Source organism: Vulpes vulpes, chromosome 1 (assembly GCF_048418805.1).
Source record: "Vulpes vulpes isolate BD-2025 chromosome 1, VulVul3, whole genome shotgun sequence".
NCBI lineage: Eukaryota > Metazoa > Chordata > Mammalia > Carnivora > Canidae > Vulpes > Vulpes vulpes.
In genome coordinates this window covers 23,359,609-23,374,886 of record NC_132780.1, presented here as the reverse complement: position 1 = coordinate 23,374,886, position 15,278 = coordinate 23,359,609, and the positions used below count along the sequence as shown (strand labels likewise).

The window sequence follows — 15,278 nt, the reverse complement described above, 5'->3', positions numbered from 1 at the left end:
CAGTCAAATGTTTATATTCCCACCCACCAAAGACTGAGATTACAATTTCCCTATTGTATAGATAAGGAAATGGACATAGAGAGGTGAGGCATTGTCCACATAGTCACATGGGAGCCCAAGTACAAACTCAGCTCAGCCTGACTCCTTAAGTTCTGACACACACACCCCCACCTCTGTGTGCCATTTTGCATCTAGCAGGACATGGTGCTTAAATTTGATACATGTTTGAAGTATGCAGGTTTTTTAAAAAAGATTATTATTTATTTATTCATGAGAGACAGACACAGAGAGAGAGGCAGACACAGGCAGAGGGAGAAGCAGCCTCCATGCAGGGAGCCTGATGAGGGACGTGATCCTGGTACTCTGCGATCACAGCCTGAGCTGAAGGCAGATGCCCAAACACTGAGCCACCCAGGCGTCCCTAATATGATACTTAAAAAAAAAAAGATTTATTTATTTATTTGAAAGAGAGTGTGTGAGAGGGGGGTAGGAGCAGAGGGGAAGGGAGGGAATCTCAAGCATACTCCGAGCTGAGCATAGAGCCTGATGCAGGGCTTGATCTCATGACCCTGAGATCATGACCTGAGCCAGAATCAAGAGTCAGGTGCTTAACTGATTGAGCCACCCATGTGCTTGAGTATTAATACAATACTTTTAACTCAACTACAGACCTTATTCAGATTATACCAATTTTCACATATATTCTTCATGTAGTTTTGTGAAATTTTATCACATGTGCAGATTGATTGATGTTACCACCACCACCACTGAGTCTGATACAGAGCTGTTCCCTTTCACAAATAACTTCTAACAAACCCTTAGGTCATACCCTCTCCTAATCATGACCACTAGTGGTCAACAGCACTATAATTATGCCACTTCACACATGTCACATTAAGGGAATCCTATAGTATGGATGGGCTGTCCTGTGGGCTTTTATCAATCAGCATAAGGTATTTGAGATCCGTCCAAGGTGTATGTTATTACACCTTATTCCTTTTTATTGCTGACCAGTATCACATCATCTGGATATACCAGTTTGTTTATCCATTTACCTACTGAAGGGCATTTGGATTGTCTACCTTATTATTATCATTATCAGCTATTACAAATAACACTGCCAAGAACATTTGTGTTCAGTTTTCTGTGAACATGTTTTCATTTTTGTGTGGACATGAGTTTTCATTGTTGTTTGTGTCAAGGAGGTGATAAATGCCCAAAGATGCAATTGTAGAGTTGTACGGTAAGTTTATGCTAAACTGCCAAATTGTTTCCTGAAGTAGCTGCACCATTTTACATTCCCACCAGCAATAGCTATTGAACATCTTTTCATGTGTGTATTTGCTGTACATATATCTGCTTTAGTGAAATATCTGCTTAAGTCTTTGCCCATTTTTTTTTAAGATTTATTTTAGAGGGAGAGAACAAGCGAGCAAGCAGGGGGAGGGGCAGATAGGGTGGGAGAGAAAATTGCAAGCAGCTATCCCTGGGCATGGAACCTGATGCAAGGGAGGAGGTCGCGATTCCACAGTCCTTCCAAGATCAGGACCCGAGCCAAACCAAGAGTCTGATGTTTAACTGACTGAGCCATCCAGATGCCCCAAGTTTTTGCCCATTTTTCTAACTTTATTAAAGTTAGAATTTTTTTTTAAAGTTAGAATTTTTTAGTCAACTTTATTAAAGTATAACTTATGTACAACAAATTACATTCATTTCAAGTGCAAAATTTGATGAGGTTGGACAAATAAATACACTCTTGTATTGAATTTGAGATACTCTCTGGAGTCATTCCTTTAAGCCAATACAGCTATGTCTCATCCACCTCCATTGTGCAGCTAATAGCAAATGTATTTCTATTTGTTATAGGCAAAACAGTACAATTATATATATGGTTTTACATAGTTGCTTTTACAGTAAGTTAAAAAAAAAAAAAGAAATATGCAGGGGCACCTGAGTGGCTCAATCCGTCAAGTGTCTGCCTTTGGCGCAAGTCATGAATCCAGGATCCTGGGATTATTTCTGCATTGGGCTCCCTGCTTAGCAGGGAGTCTTCTCCCTCTCCTGCCCCACTCCCCTACTCATGTATGCTCTCTCTCAAATAAATGACATCTTTTTAAAAAAAGAAATATGCATTTATACTTCTTATACATAATTATTGGTGTTTTGTGTATGGGTGGCTTCACATCATTGTCTGGGGTCACATACTTTCAGCCTTTAGTACTTCTTGGGTTGGTTGACATTGGATAAGGAGACAAACCCCTACTCATCAGGAGCAGGGAAGAGAGAATGGGAACATCCCTGCTATGGACAGAACAAGTCACTGAGCAAGCCTGTTGAGACTCTGATAAACAGAAAACATCATGTGCTTATTAAAGAGTGGACAAAGAATATTTATTAGTATATTTGCTGATTATAAATGTAATATGTTGAGTGCCAACATTTTTTGATGGAGATTCTTTAATTATTTCCAGTAGTGTCCTATTGTTAGACACTTTTCCCTCAAAACGGTGCAGCTCTTAAGTTTGTTGTATGACTCTCCTTGAGCCTGTCATGAAAGAACCATGTTTTAAATTTGAATAGACATGGCCTGAAACTGGCCAGTTATACTCCAAGTAGCCCAGTATGAACTACACTGAAAATCATATTTTTCCAATGACTGTCTCTAGTCTGGCTCATTTTTAAAATTTCTGACATTTATTTACCAATATTACTCTAGTTTTATTAATATACATTCTTTTTAAAGCCCTAAGTTTTAGGTTTATGGAAAATTGAGCTGATAGTACAGAGTTCCCATATTCCTGGTCTGTCTCTATAGTTTCCCCTACTGTTAACATCTTCAGGGTAGTATATTTGTTAGAATTGATGAACCCATATTGATACATTATTATTAACTAAAATCTATAGTTTATATTAAAGTTGTACATAATATGGATTTGGAAAAATACCTAATGTCACATATATCAGTCATTACAGTATCATACAGAATAGTTTTGATGCATCAAAAATTCCCTGTGCTGGGGCACTTAGGCGGCTCGGTGGTTGAGCATCTGCCTTTGGCTCAGGTTGTGATCCTAGGGTCCTGGGATCAAGTCCTGCATCGGTCTCCCCATAGGTAGCCTGCTTCTCCCTCTGCCTATGTCTCTGCCTCTCTTTCTGTGTCTCTCATGAATAAATAAAATCTTTTTAAAAAAATCTCCTGTGCTTCATTTATTCATCCCTCTCCCCCTTCCCCAAGTCCCCATCAACCACAATTTTACTGCCTCTAAGTTTTGCTTTTCCCAGAATATCATAAAGTTGTAATTATACAGTGTGTGCCTTTTTCAGACTGACTTTTTCACTTAGCAACATGCATTTAAGATTGCTCCCTGCCTTTTTGTGGCTTCAACTCAGTTCTTTTTACTGCTGAATAATATTCCATTGTATGGACGTGCCACATTTTCTTTATCCATTTACCTATTGAAGACCATATGAGGGCAGCCCCGGTGGCGCAGCGGTTTGGTGCTGCCTGCAGCCCGGGGTGTGATCCTGGAGACCCAGGATCGAGTCCCACGTCCGGCTCCCTGCGTGGAGCCTGTTTCTCCCTCTGCCTGTGTCTCTGCCTCTCTTTCACTCTCTCTGAATGAATAAATAAGTAAATCTTTAAAAAAATAAATAAAAATAAAAAAAAGAAGACCATATGAGTTGATTCCAGTTCTGAGGAATTACAAACATTCGTGTGCCTGTTTTTGTGTGAATGTAAGTTTTCAGCACATTTGGGTAAATTCCTAGGAGTGTGATTGCTGGATGATATGGTAACACTATATTTCACTTTGCAAAAAACTATCAAACTCTTCCAAAGTGGCTGTACCGTTTTGCATTTTGTATTCTCCCCAGCAGTGAATGAGAGTCTAGTTCCTCCTGTTGTATTATTTTGTTTAATATTTTGACAGAGAGAGAGAGAGAACAAGCAGGGGGAGAGGCAGGCAGAGGGAGAGGCAGGCTCCCTTTTGGGCTCCATCCCAGGACCCTGGGATCATGACCTGAGCCAAAGGCAGACGCTTAATCAACTAAACCGCCCAGGCACCCCTCCTGTTGTAGTTTGGATTTTAGCTATTCTAGTACATATATAATGATGTTTTAATTTGCAATTCCCTAATAGCACACAATCTTGAGCATATTTTCTTATGCTTATTTGCCATCTGTGTATCATCTTTGCTGAGGTGTCCAGATCTTTTGCCCTTTAAAAAGCATGGTAGTCAGGGGTGCATGGATGGCTCAGATGGTTAAGCATCTGCCTTCAGCTCAGGTCGTGATCTCCAGGTCCTTGGATTTTTTTTTAAAGATTTTATTTATTTATTCATGAGAGACACAGAGTGAGAGAGGCATGGACACAGGCAGAGGGAGAAGCAGGCTCCATGCAGGGAGCCCGACATGGGACTCGATCCCTGGTCTCCAGGATCACGCCCTGGGCAGAAGGCAGGCGCTAAACTGCTGAGCCACCCAGGGATCCCCAGGTCCTGGGGTTGAGCCCCATGTCCTGGGATCGAGCCCTGTGTTGGGCTTCCAGCTCAACAAGGAATCTGCTTCTCCTTCTGCCTCTCCCCTGTTATGCTCTGTCTCAAGTGAATAAATAAAATCTTTTTAAAAAGCATGGTAGGCAGAATTCTAAGATAGCCTCAAGATTTTTCCATTGTAATCCATGATACTGAATGGATTTTTCCCCCCAGAAGTTCCAGACAAGAACTCAGTCTAGCCAACACCTTCATCCTATTAGGAGCAGAGAACTTAACCAGGTTGTGCTAGAATTCTGATCTTAGTACCATGAACTAATAAATGGATGTTTTGGTAATTGTAATTTGTTACACAGAAACAGAAAACTATTACCACAAGGTTGAACTTTTGGCAGTGGCTCCCTTCTCTCTGATACATCTGAACAAGGTGATAGCCATGGCTAAAGGCTTTCACACTTTCATTGTACCCCTAAGGCCTTTAGTGTGAACTTTCTGAAGTGGAATAAGGTTGGAGCTGCAGCTGAAGGCTTTCCCACATTGGTTAGACTAAAGAGGATATTCTATGGTATGGAAACTTGCATGTAGAATAAGTTTGGTGCTTTGGGGTAAAGGTTTCCCATTTTGACTGCATTTATATAGTCCTTTGGGGGTTATGAACTTTCCAGTACTAAACGAGGTTAGAGATATATCTAAAGGCTTTCCTATCATTTCTGGTGTTAAACAAGTTAAGAGATGCAACTAAAGTGCAACATGTGCTATACACATGAGGTCTTCCTGTGTTGAGAACCACCTGTGGCTATTTCAGTGAAGACTCCCACGCTGCCAGCACTCTTATGGCCTTTCTCTCATGTGAACCTTCTGGTGCCAACTGAGACAAGAGATTCTGCCGTAGGATTTCCCATATTCAATGCATAATAAGGTTTTGCTCCAGTGTGTGCTCTCTGGTGCAGAATGAGGTTGGATTTTTGGCTAAAGAATTCCCCACATTCCATGCATTTAAAGGGCCTTTCTCCAATGTGAACTTTCTGGTGCCAAATAAGAGTAGATGAGAGGCTGAAATCTTTCCCACATTCATTGCACTTATAAAGCCTTTCCCTTGTATGAATTCTCTGGTGCTGAACAAGTGTGGATTTGTGGTTGAATGTTTTCCCACATTCACCGCACTTGTAAGTTTTTTCAGTATGAATTTTTTATGATGTGTGCTCAATTCAGATGGGTGGCTGAAGAACTTCTCATACTCTACATATATGGGAAACTCCTCCAGTGTGAAATTTTCTCTGAATAAGAATTGATTTCTCCTTGAAGGCATTTCCACCTGTTGAGCATCTATAGGATCTCAATTCAGTATAAATTCTTAGGTGGTTGAGGAGGGCAGAACTCTCCAGGAAAGATTTCCCAAAGTTGCTGCACTTGAAGGGTTTCTGTCCAGTGTAGACACCTGGGTGCTACCTGAGACTGGAGCTGTGAGGGAAGGTCTCCTTTGTGCTGCTCAATAGCTTCCCCATACCATGAGTGGCTTATCGTTGGATGGGGCCAAAGCTAGCCTGGAACTCTATGCCACACTTCCCACACATAAGGGGGTGTTCTGATGAGTGGGCTCTGCAGCTCTTCATCTGTTCAAGAGGGTCCTCCTCATCTTCCACTTGACAGAAACAACCTGAAAGCAGAAAAATGTCAGTTAACTGAGTACTGGATTGGAGAGTCTCACCAATACATGTCAACATACTCAGGAAGTAGTCCATGGGATTGCTGGAAGTTTCTGTGAAGGGGGGGGTTCTGAATGGGGGAACTGGATTGGAGGGTCTCACCAATACATGTCAACATACTCAGGAAGTAGTCCATGGGATTGCTGGAAGGTTCTGTGAAGGGCGGGGGGAAGGGCCGACTTTGCAGGCTAGGACCCAGCCAGATGACAGAACATGAAAGACCTCAATTGATATGAGGATACAAAGAGGGGGCAGAAGAAGGAGGAGGAGAGCTATGGTCTCCAGGTCACTTCTCTGCAATCGGTTTTGGCAGGGCCTTGGCTGCTGGTGACAAAGCATTGTGAAGGGGCATGTGTGCAGTCCCATGAAAAAGTCATTGCAACACAGTAGCTAATTCAAGTGTGACACAGAAGGATATGTGCATGACTCATATCATGTATAGAATAGGTCAATGTTGGACAGCTCTGCATAGGTACCGTGGTGGTTGCCACCTGTCTGTTTCTCCAAATTTACTCATTTTCCTGCTCTGTGAAAATGGATTCTTTAAATATTTTTCTTTACAAGCTTGTATGATGCTAACCTTTGTTAGCAGAGGGCATTGGGAAGAAATTTAGGGATGAATAGGGTTTGTTTCCTGCTTGCTATGTGCTCCCTTGGTGGCCTGCTGCTATCTGGGCAACTTCTCCATCAGTGAGCACCTGGAGAGGTGTGAGCACCTTTTCCAGCATCCAGCCCTGGTGATGTTAATAATACCTTATTTTCAATCTTCCCTGTTCAAAGCACTGTGTGGTTTCTCTATGCTAACCAAACCCAAATTGATACAGAACTGGTACTGGGAATGGTTCCAGGAGATAGCCTGCAAAGATGGACTCGGAAGACTAACTTAATTCTGTTTTGGGACATAAGCACAATGCAGAGCTCCTTGCCAAACCAGATAATAGTAACCCAGGGCATGCAGTGGTATCAATTAAACAAGCTATTACCTTGTACCTTGGGAGCCCAAGTTACTCCTGCACTTCATTTTTATGGCTGGGATGACAACTACAAGGACTACAGTATGGGACAGTGTCCTGAGTGCACTGGAGTACTTACAGAAAGAATATAATACATTCATGTTCTTAAACTGCCAGCTCAAGCCATAGTCTGAGAAACAGGGATTCTATGACATCCCTACAGGAATCTAATTTCTTACAGCTGCAGGGCTAATGATGTTAAAAATTAGGGATCCCTGGGTGGCGCAGCGGTTTGGCGCCTGCCTTTGGCCCAGGGTGCGATCCTGGAGACCCGGGATCGAATCCCACATCGGGCTCCCGGTGCATGGAGCCTGCTTCTCCCTTCGCCTGTGTCTCTGCCTTTCTCTCTCTCTGTGACTATCATAAATAAATTAAAAAAAATTAAAAAAAAATCAAACAAAACTCAATTGTGCAGATGACTGATTTACATCAATTGAAATAAAAATCTTGCCAAGTTTCTCATGTGAAAATTAGGGCACTGACTGGTAAAGAATGGGAGAATAAAACATGGAGTATATTTGTGCTGCATTAAGCTGCTAAATTTGTAGTAATTTGTTATACAGCATAAAAATTACAACACTATCTCTCAACTATGTTCCACAAGAAGTCACAGAAGACATTCCCATCACTAAAATAATTAAGAAATATATTAGTGAGAGGATTAAAAATCTCTGTGGTTGCTCTCTTTTGCAAGTCAGTTGTGACTATAGGAGATTCTACCATTGAGATGGGCTCTCTGTTTTCTATGGGATCATCCAATGAGTAGCAGAGGCCAAGTGGCAGCACTTAATTCCAAACACAAACACTTAATTACAAAATACAAGGTGGGCACATCTGCCATAACAGGCAACATTGATATCTAGGCCTGGGCCTAGAAAGGTATTTGAATACAGTGTTTCTCAGAAGGAAATATTTCATAGTATAGATCAATATGCTCCCTGCCAAGATAGAAAACCAAAAGCAATACTGCATCCCTGGAGGAAATGCAGAGATTAATGCCACTACCAAAGATATGAAAGAAGCAGAGGTGGTGGTAGCCATCAAATCCCATTTAACTCACTAGTCTGGCCTAAGCAGAAGTCAGATGGATCTTTGAGAATGACTGTGGATCATCCATCCTAAATTTAATCTGATAGTGGCTGGACTGTAGCTGCTCTTCCAGAGGTAATATCATTATTGCAACAAATTAACCCAGGCACTTGGCATGCAGCCAATGAACTGGCTGGTGCCTTTTTCTCCATACAATTTACAAGGAACACCAGAAACCATTTGTTTTTATCTGCTCAAACCGAACTGTGGTATATGTTCACATTGTTGCCTCAGGACTACATCAGTTGGCTCTGTCTTGACATTGTATAAACATCACATTGGTCCACTTCATTATGACATGCTGTCATGATCTTGATGAGCAACAAGTAGCAACTACTTAGATACCTTAGTAATAAATCTGCAAACGAAATGGTGGGAAACAAAACCTACAAAAATTCAGGGGCCTGCCACCTCAGTGAAGCTCTCAGGAATTCATTCGCCTGAGTAGGTTAAGATATCCCATCTAATTATTGCACCTCACACCATGAACTGCCAAAAAACATTTAGTAGGACTTTTTGGATTTTGGAGGTATCCCATACAACATCTAAATCTTCTTTGGACCATCTACCAAGTCAGCCATCAGGCTTTCTGTTTCAAGTGGAACCAGAAAGAGAAAAGGCTCTGGAGTAGGTTCAGGTTGCTCTACCGCCCAGGCCTTATGATACAGTAGATTCAATAATACTTGAAGTTTCTGTGGCAAATCAGGACACTGTATGGAGCTTGTGGCAAGCGGCAGCAGGAGAACCACAGGACAGACCTCTAGGATTTTGAAACAGGTCTACATTTTAGGCAAATAACTACTTTATTTTAGAGAAACGAGTTTGCTAATGGGCCTTCAGCAAAGACTGAATGCCTAACCAGGGGATGCCTGGTGATACCATGTGACCTGAGGTTCCTGTCATGAACTGGTATTGTCTGAATTGTCTGGCCCACATAGCCAGAAATCTAACATTAAATGGAAATAATATGTAAGATCAAGCTTTGCCTAGGACATGAGCAGTCCTGCACAAAGACTTGCAGAGGAAGAGGGCAAATTTGTAGCACGAAGGGGCCAGGACTTCAGCTGGGCCACCAAGCTGGAGATAGGCCAAGATTTGTGGGATCATTTGGATACCTGTGAAATACTTGGCCCCCAAACTCTACTCTATGAAGTCTTGAGGTAAGATCTATTGGGGCTACTCATAGAACTGCTTGATGAGTGCATGAAGAGTATGCCCACACCAACCACAGCACTCACAGCACCCACTATAGAGAACCTGGGAAGGAAACAGCCCCTGTGATCCAGCTTTGGGATAGACAGAACTTCCAGTGGGAAAATGTAGAGAGGGTGGTCAGTATACCGTGGGAGGTTGTAAAGGACTTACCCAGAGAGCTAATGAGCTCAAAGTGTTCCAACGTCACACCATGGTATAGATGTCTCTAAATTACATTGAGAAGCCTCCACTCTTCTTGGGAGAAATATATGGCCACACCCTCAAACATCACCTGACCCTGCAGTGATGGGTTCAGATGATCCTAGGGGCTGATGATTGGGTAGAAAAGCCAACCAAGGAGCACGTGGGTGGCTCAGTGGTTGAGCATCTGTCTTTGGCTCAGGTTGTTATCCTGGGATCCTGGGATCAAGTTCTGCATCGGGCTCCCCAGAGGGAGCCTGCTTCTCCCTCTGCCTATGTCTCTGCCTCTCCGTGTCTCTCATGAATAAATAAATAAAATCGTTAAAAAAAAGAAAAAGAAAAACCAACCAAAAGGACACATTCAAGCCTTTGATATGGAAGAGTACTATCATATCTCTCACTGTCATCCTATTTTCCCAGAAGCCCAACCTCCCCCACCACCACCATATTCCGATGCTCCCTTTACCCCTTAGAAATCTACCTCAGAGAGAATACCAAGGTCACAATGCCATTGATGCCTTTCTGCTCATGTTACTATTGGAGTCTGTATCCATCCCACAGCAACAACAGGATGGATACCATCTATATTCTGGTCCAGGCACACAGGCCTCACCCCTTCTCCTCCAGCCCATTCCCTCTGTGTCCCTCACACCACACCTCTCAGATGCGACTAAACCTACACTCACCATTCTCCCTTAGGGCCAGATACCTGCTCCCAAGGCCCTTCAGTTGGCCCTGCCATCTATCAGGTACATAACACATTCAGCATTTTCATAGTTCCATACTCACACCATTCAAGCACAACCTCACCAGTTCACCCAATTGGCATATGCCACTCTCCCTGTCCTCCCTGTCCTCCCCATATGCCACTCTCCATGTGGTGTCCTGAGAGTGTGTGGCATAGCGACCACAATCCTATCCTGTTCCAGCCTGCTTATACCTCCAATGGCCCACTGCCACAGGCACCCTCCTGCCCTGCCTTAAAAGCTTCCTACCTGGCCCTGTTCCTAGCTGCAGTATTCAGCCATGCAGAACTACAACTGACCTCTAGGACCCTGGACTTCCTTCAACTCTGTCTTTGCACAGGGTGTCTTCTCACTTGCCACGATCCTCCTCTCCCGTTTGGAGGACATTCAGAGTCCGGCCCACTGGGCCTGGGACATTGCCTGTCTCCCAGGTGACCCCCATCTGCCATTGAATGCCTCTGCAACTCTGAATGAAAATCCTCAGACCCCAAAGAAGGCAGATATAAAAGCCTAGTGAGCCCATAGACAGTTTAATCAGCCCAACCCCAGGGCCACTTACCCCCTACGTCCATCACTGCCATGCCACAGGCTATACCCCAGGTCCACTTGTCCGTCAGGAGCCTTAGCCACTCTGCCACTCTCCCTTTTCATTCCTGCTAACATAGGCCCAGACTTCACAGTGCCTTAGTGACACCTACCACCACCTTCCAACTGCATTGTTAGAAGGTCCTTCTTAGCCCCCAGCCTCCCTTTCCACAAGTCCTCCCGGCATTCATCACCATCCTTTATCCATCCCAAAGTGTTCCTAATCCCACTCTCTAGTGCCACTCTTTGGTGCTTCTAGCCCTGATCCTGCAGAACTCTAGAGCTGTGCATCCGGGTGCTTACACAGTGCCTCCATTGAAGAGTACTCTCCAAAACCACACCCCAGATCTTGTCCCTGGGACCTGCTCTAGCCATCACCTACCACAACTGTTGACAGATCTTCCATCCATCAAACCACTGAGTCCAATCGCCTAGGCTACTCCTTGATAGGTCAGTGTCTCTCACGGTCTCACATCCAGCAATTGGGCTGGTCCTACTTAAGTAACAGATACAGAGCACCAGCACCTTTGCCATCTCCATTGTCATCTTGGTGCAGCTACACATCACCAGTAGCCTCTCATGGGCCTTCTTCCAGCACAATCTGTTCTTCCCTTGTAGCCAGAGGGAGCCTCCAAAACCTGAGTCAGATCATCTCCCTTCTCTACCCTAAATCTGCTATGGTCCCCAGCACCCTCAGAACAGAGGTCTAGATCCATTCCAGGCCTGATTCCTGCCCCTGCTCACTGTCCCAGAAGACCTAAGTGGGACTTGTGGTTCCCTGAACACTCCCAGCTCAGGCTCACTACCATGCATTTCCTGGTTCCTGGGTCTTTAACACTTTCCATAGCACATTGCATTGACTGACAGATACGGGAAACTTGCATATAACCGCTGGATTATGGGCCACATGTGGACTCCCGAAGCCCTAGTAATAAGGGCAGGGAGGTGAAGGCGGTGGGGAGGAGGAAGAGTCTCAGGAAGCAGATATCCACATACCGGGTCTGAGTGAGTGAGGGCCAAGGGGATGCCCTCCACTCAACCGCCATTGGACCCCGGGGGCGGAGCTGCACGCTGAAAGGCAGACACTTGGGTGGGTCCCGCGTGTCAGCAGACCCCACCCCAGCCCTGCCAGCAGACAGATGACCTCAGACTGACCGTCGCAGTCTGGGCCTTAGTCCCCACCCCCTCCTGAGTAAAAAGCCTACAGGGCCCAGGGTGCCGCTGGCCGGGGCAGCGGGGATGGAGGACCGTTGAGGAGGCTGGGGAGAGCGCGCGGCCTGGGCGGATACCTCTGTGAAAGGCCGCTCGTCCCATAGTCGGGACGAGTCTCAGAGAGACGGAGCCCGTACTGGATGCTCACGGCTCGGCAAAGATAAGATCACGGGCCCTGCCCTCACATAGTTTGTATATCACCCAGAGGACTCAGCCCCTACCCCTCGCGGAACCCCGTGGCGGGAACTACGCTACCCAGAAGACACTGCGACGACGTCGCGGCGCTGGCCAATGAGAGCTCAGGACAAGGCGTTTCCAGAACGGTTGCTGGGGCAGGACTTCCGCCGTCCGCTTCGGAGGGTTGTTAGTTCAGGTCCACTTCCGAAAGATGTTCGCTTCTGTCCGGGGTCGCCGGGTCCCGGGCGGCCTCCAGAAGGGCCCCCTAACCGGCGGAATCGGGATCGGGGACAGCACAGGAGCCGGAATGGGGGATCCCGCCATGACATGTATGCACCTTTACCGCGGACAATGTTTCGCCCCCCCGGAACCCTGGCGACCGCGACCCGACAGCCCCGGGGCTGTGCGACTTAACCGCGCGGTGGTGTCCTCCCTCCGCGGCCTCCGCAGAAGGCGACAAGTGCCCGAGGCCGCCCCGGATGCTTCCGCCCTGCCATTGAGCAGCTGAGGACTAACGGCCCCGGGAACCTGGGCTGCAGGAAAAGGTGTGGGGAAGAAAAATTGACAGTTGGATGTGGGCAGAGGTGTGGATGGTCCTGGGCCCTTCCCACTGCTCGGTATTATACTTGTCTCTGGCAGTTGAGACTTCGACATTTCCTTTTGCAGAACATCCTGAGAATGGACGTGGAAGACTCTCCCTCTAAGGGCATGGCTTATGGAAAGGCCTTAGAGAGAACCAAGTCTCATTTACTACTAGGAATTCACAGTGGAGCAAAATCTCATGTGCATAAGGAGTATCGGAAGGTCTTCAGTCTTGTCTCCCACCTCTGAAGTCTACAGCAGGTTCACATCAGAGGAGAGTTTTATACATGCAACCAGAGAAGAAAGACTTAAATCATAAATGCCCCCACATGTTTTCCTGTTTGGACTCAGAAAATTCTCACCTTATAAGTACAGCCAATGTGGAAAAATATAATCCTGTATTTTCTAGAATTTGTATAAATGGAATCTTAGAGGGGCACCTGGCTGGCTCAGTTGGTAAGGCATGTGACTCTTGATCTCCCGATTGTTAGCTGGAACCCCACAGTAGGTATAGAGATGATTTAAAAATAAAATGTTAGAAAAAATGAATAAATGGAATATTAGTTTGTCATTCTTCCCTGGCTTCTTTCACTTACCTTCATGTTTTCCAGATTTTTACCGATGTGTTTTGCATATATGTCAATTATTTTTATTTTTTTTATTTTTATTTTTTGCTTCTGATGGCTTAATAGGATTCCATTTTATGGATGCACCACGTTGTATCTATCTGTCCTAGTAAGAGATATTGGAGTTGCTTCCATTTCTTAAAGATTTATTTATTTATTTATCATTATAAACAGAGAGAGAGAGAGAGAGAGGCAGAGACACAGGCAGAGGGAGAAGCAGGCTCCATGCTGGGAGCCCGACGTGGGACTCGATCCTCAGACTCCAGGATCAGGCCCTGAGCCGAAGGCAGGTGCTAAACCGCTGAGCCACCCAGGAATCCCCTGCTTCCATTTTTAAAAATAAATTTATTGCTATGAATATTTGCATGCTGGTCTGTGAACATAGGTTTCATTTCAATTGATAAAACACCTATGAATGGGATGCAATTGGTATTTAAACATGGATACAACTAGTTTTTTAAATCCCTAAGTTTTTATTTTTCACTCATCCCACTAGTAGTTATTTAGGAATTTTGATTGTTCAATGTTTAAAAATGCTAATTGTTTGGTAAATCCATTAGTTACTAAATTGGTCATGAAATAAGTATAGTAAAGTTCTGCACACATAATAGTTCTATAACCCCAAGTTCAAATTCCCGCTCCAAGCATAATTACACTGGGGACAAGGGTCACCTGAGTCAAGAAGTTGGACCTTTGAGCCCTGGTGTCCCCATCTGAAATACAGAGATAGTAGTTAACAACCACAAGTTGAGTTCTGCTAGTCACTGCCCTGTCTTTTACCTATATCACTTCAAGCCTCTTGAACACCATGGAAGCATGTGATATTTGCCCTGTTAAGGGCTGCTAAGGAAACACAAAAAAATTATTTGTCCAAGGGCACAGAGCATCTAGCTCTGGAACCTCTATCTTTAGCCTCTTCATCTCTGGGACTGATCTGCAGGGTGTTAGCACTAAAAAAGCACTACAGGTAAACCATGATGCTTGGCTGGGTGTTATACTATATGTTGGCAAATTGAATTTAAATAAAATAAATAACCAAAAAACCATGCTTCTTGGAATTTAGTAAACTCTCAGTGAGTGTTACTACTTCATTACTGTCTTGGTTATCAACACCATTATTTATTATTATTATTATTATTATTATTATTATTATTATTATTTAAGAATGGTAAAATTTTGCACTGAACTAAAAGCCTCTCCCACACCCCCCATATATGCATGGTTCCTTTTTTTTTTTTTTTTTTATGCATGGTTCCTATCCAAGGATTGTTCTTTTATTTTTATTTTTTTTATTTTTTATTTTTTATTTTTTATTGTTTTTTTAAGGTTTTTATTTATTCATGAGAGAGAGAGAGGCAGAGACACAGGCAGAGGGAGAAGCAGGGAGCCTGATGCAGAAATCAATCCCAGGACCTCAGAATCACAACCTGAGTGGAAGGCAGACGCTCAACCACTGAGCCACCCAGGTACCCTAAGGACTGTTCCTTGATGCTCAGCTAGGTGTAAAAATATCTTCAAAGCTAGATTCCATATGTCACAGGGTGGGTCTTCTGGGTAGAAGGACCCCTACCCCCCCCCCCCTTGAGGACTTGTGACACTCCTTCTATAGAAACACCCTGCTTGAAAGGTGCTTCCTTATCCTCCACTTGATGCCAAC

General features: G+C 44.4%; 1 long non-coding RNA gene across 1 annotated transcript; it reads left to right on the top strand.

Annotated features, from left to right (window-relative positions):
• The first annotated feature begins 12,586 nt into the window (after positions 1 to 12,586).
• Positions 12,587 to 13,979, top strand: LOC112908853 (uncharacterized). The gene is made up of 2 exons (XR_003232995.2): positions 12,587 to 12,958; positions 13,080 to 13,979. It is a non-coding gene; the product is annotated as an uncharacterized lncRNA (long non-coding RNA).
• The last annotated feature ends 1,299 nt before the right edge of the window (positions 13,980 to 15,278 follow it).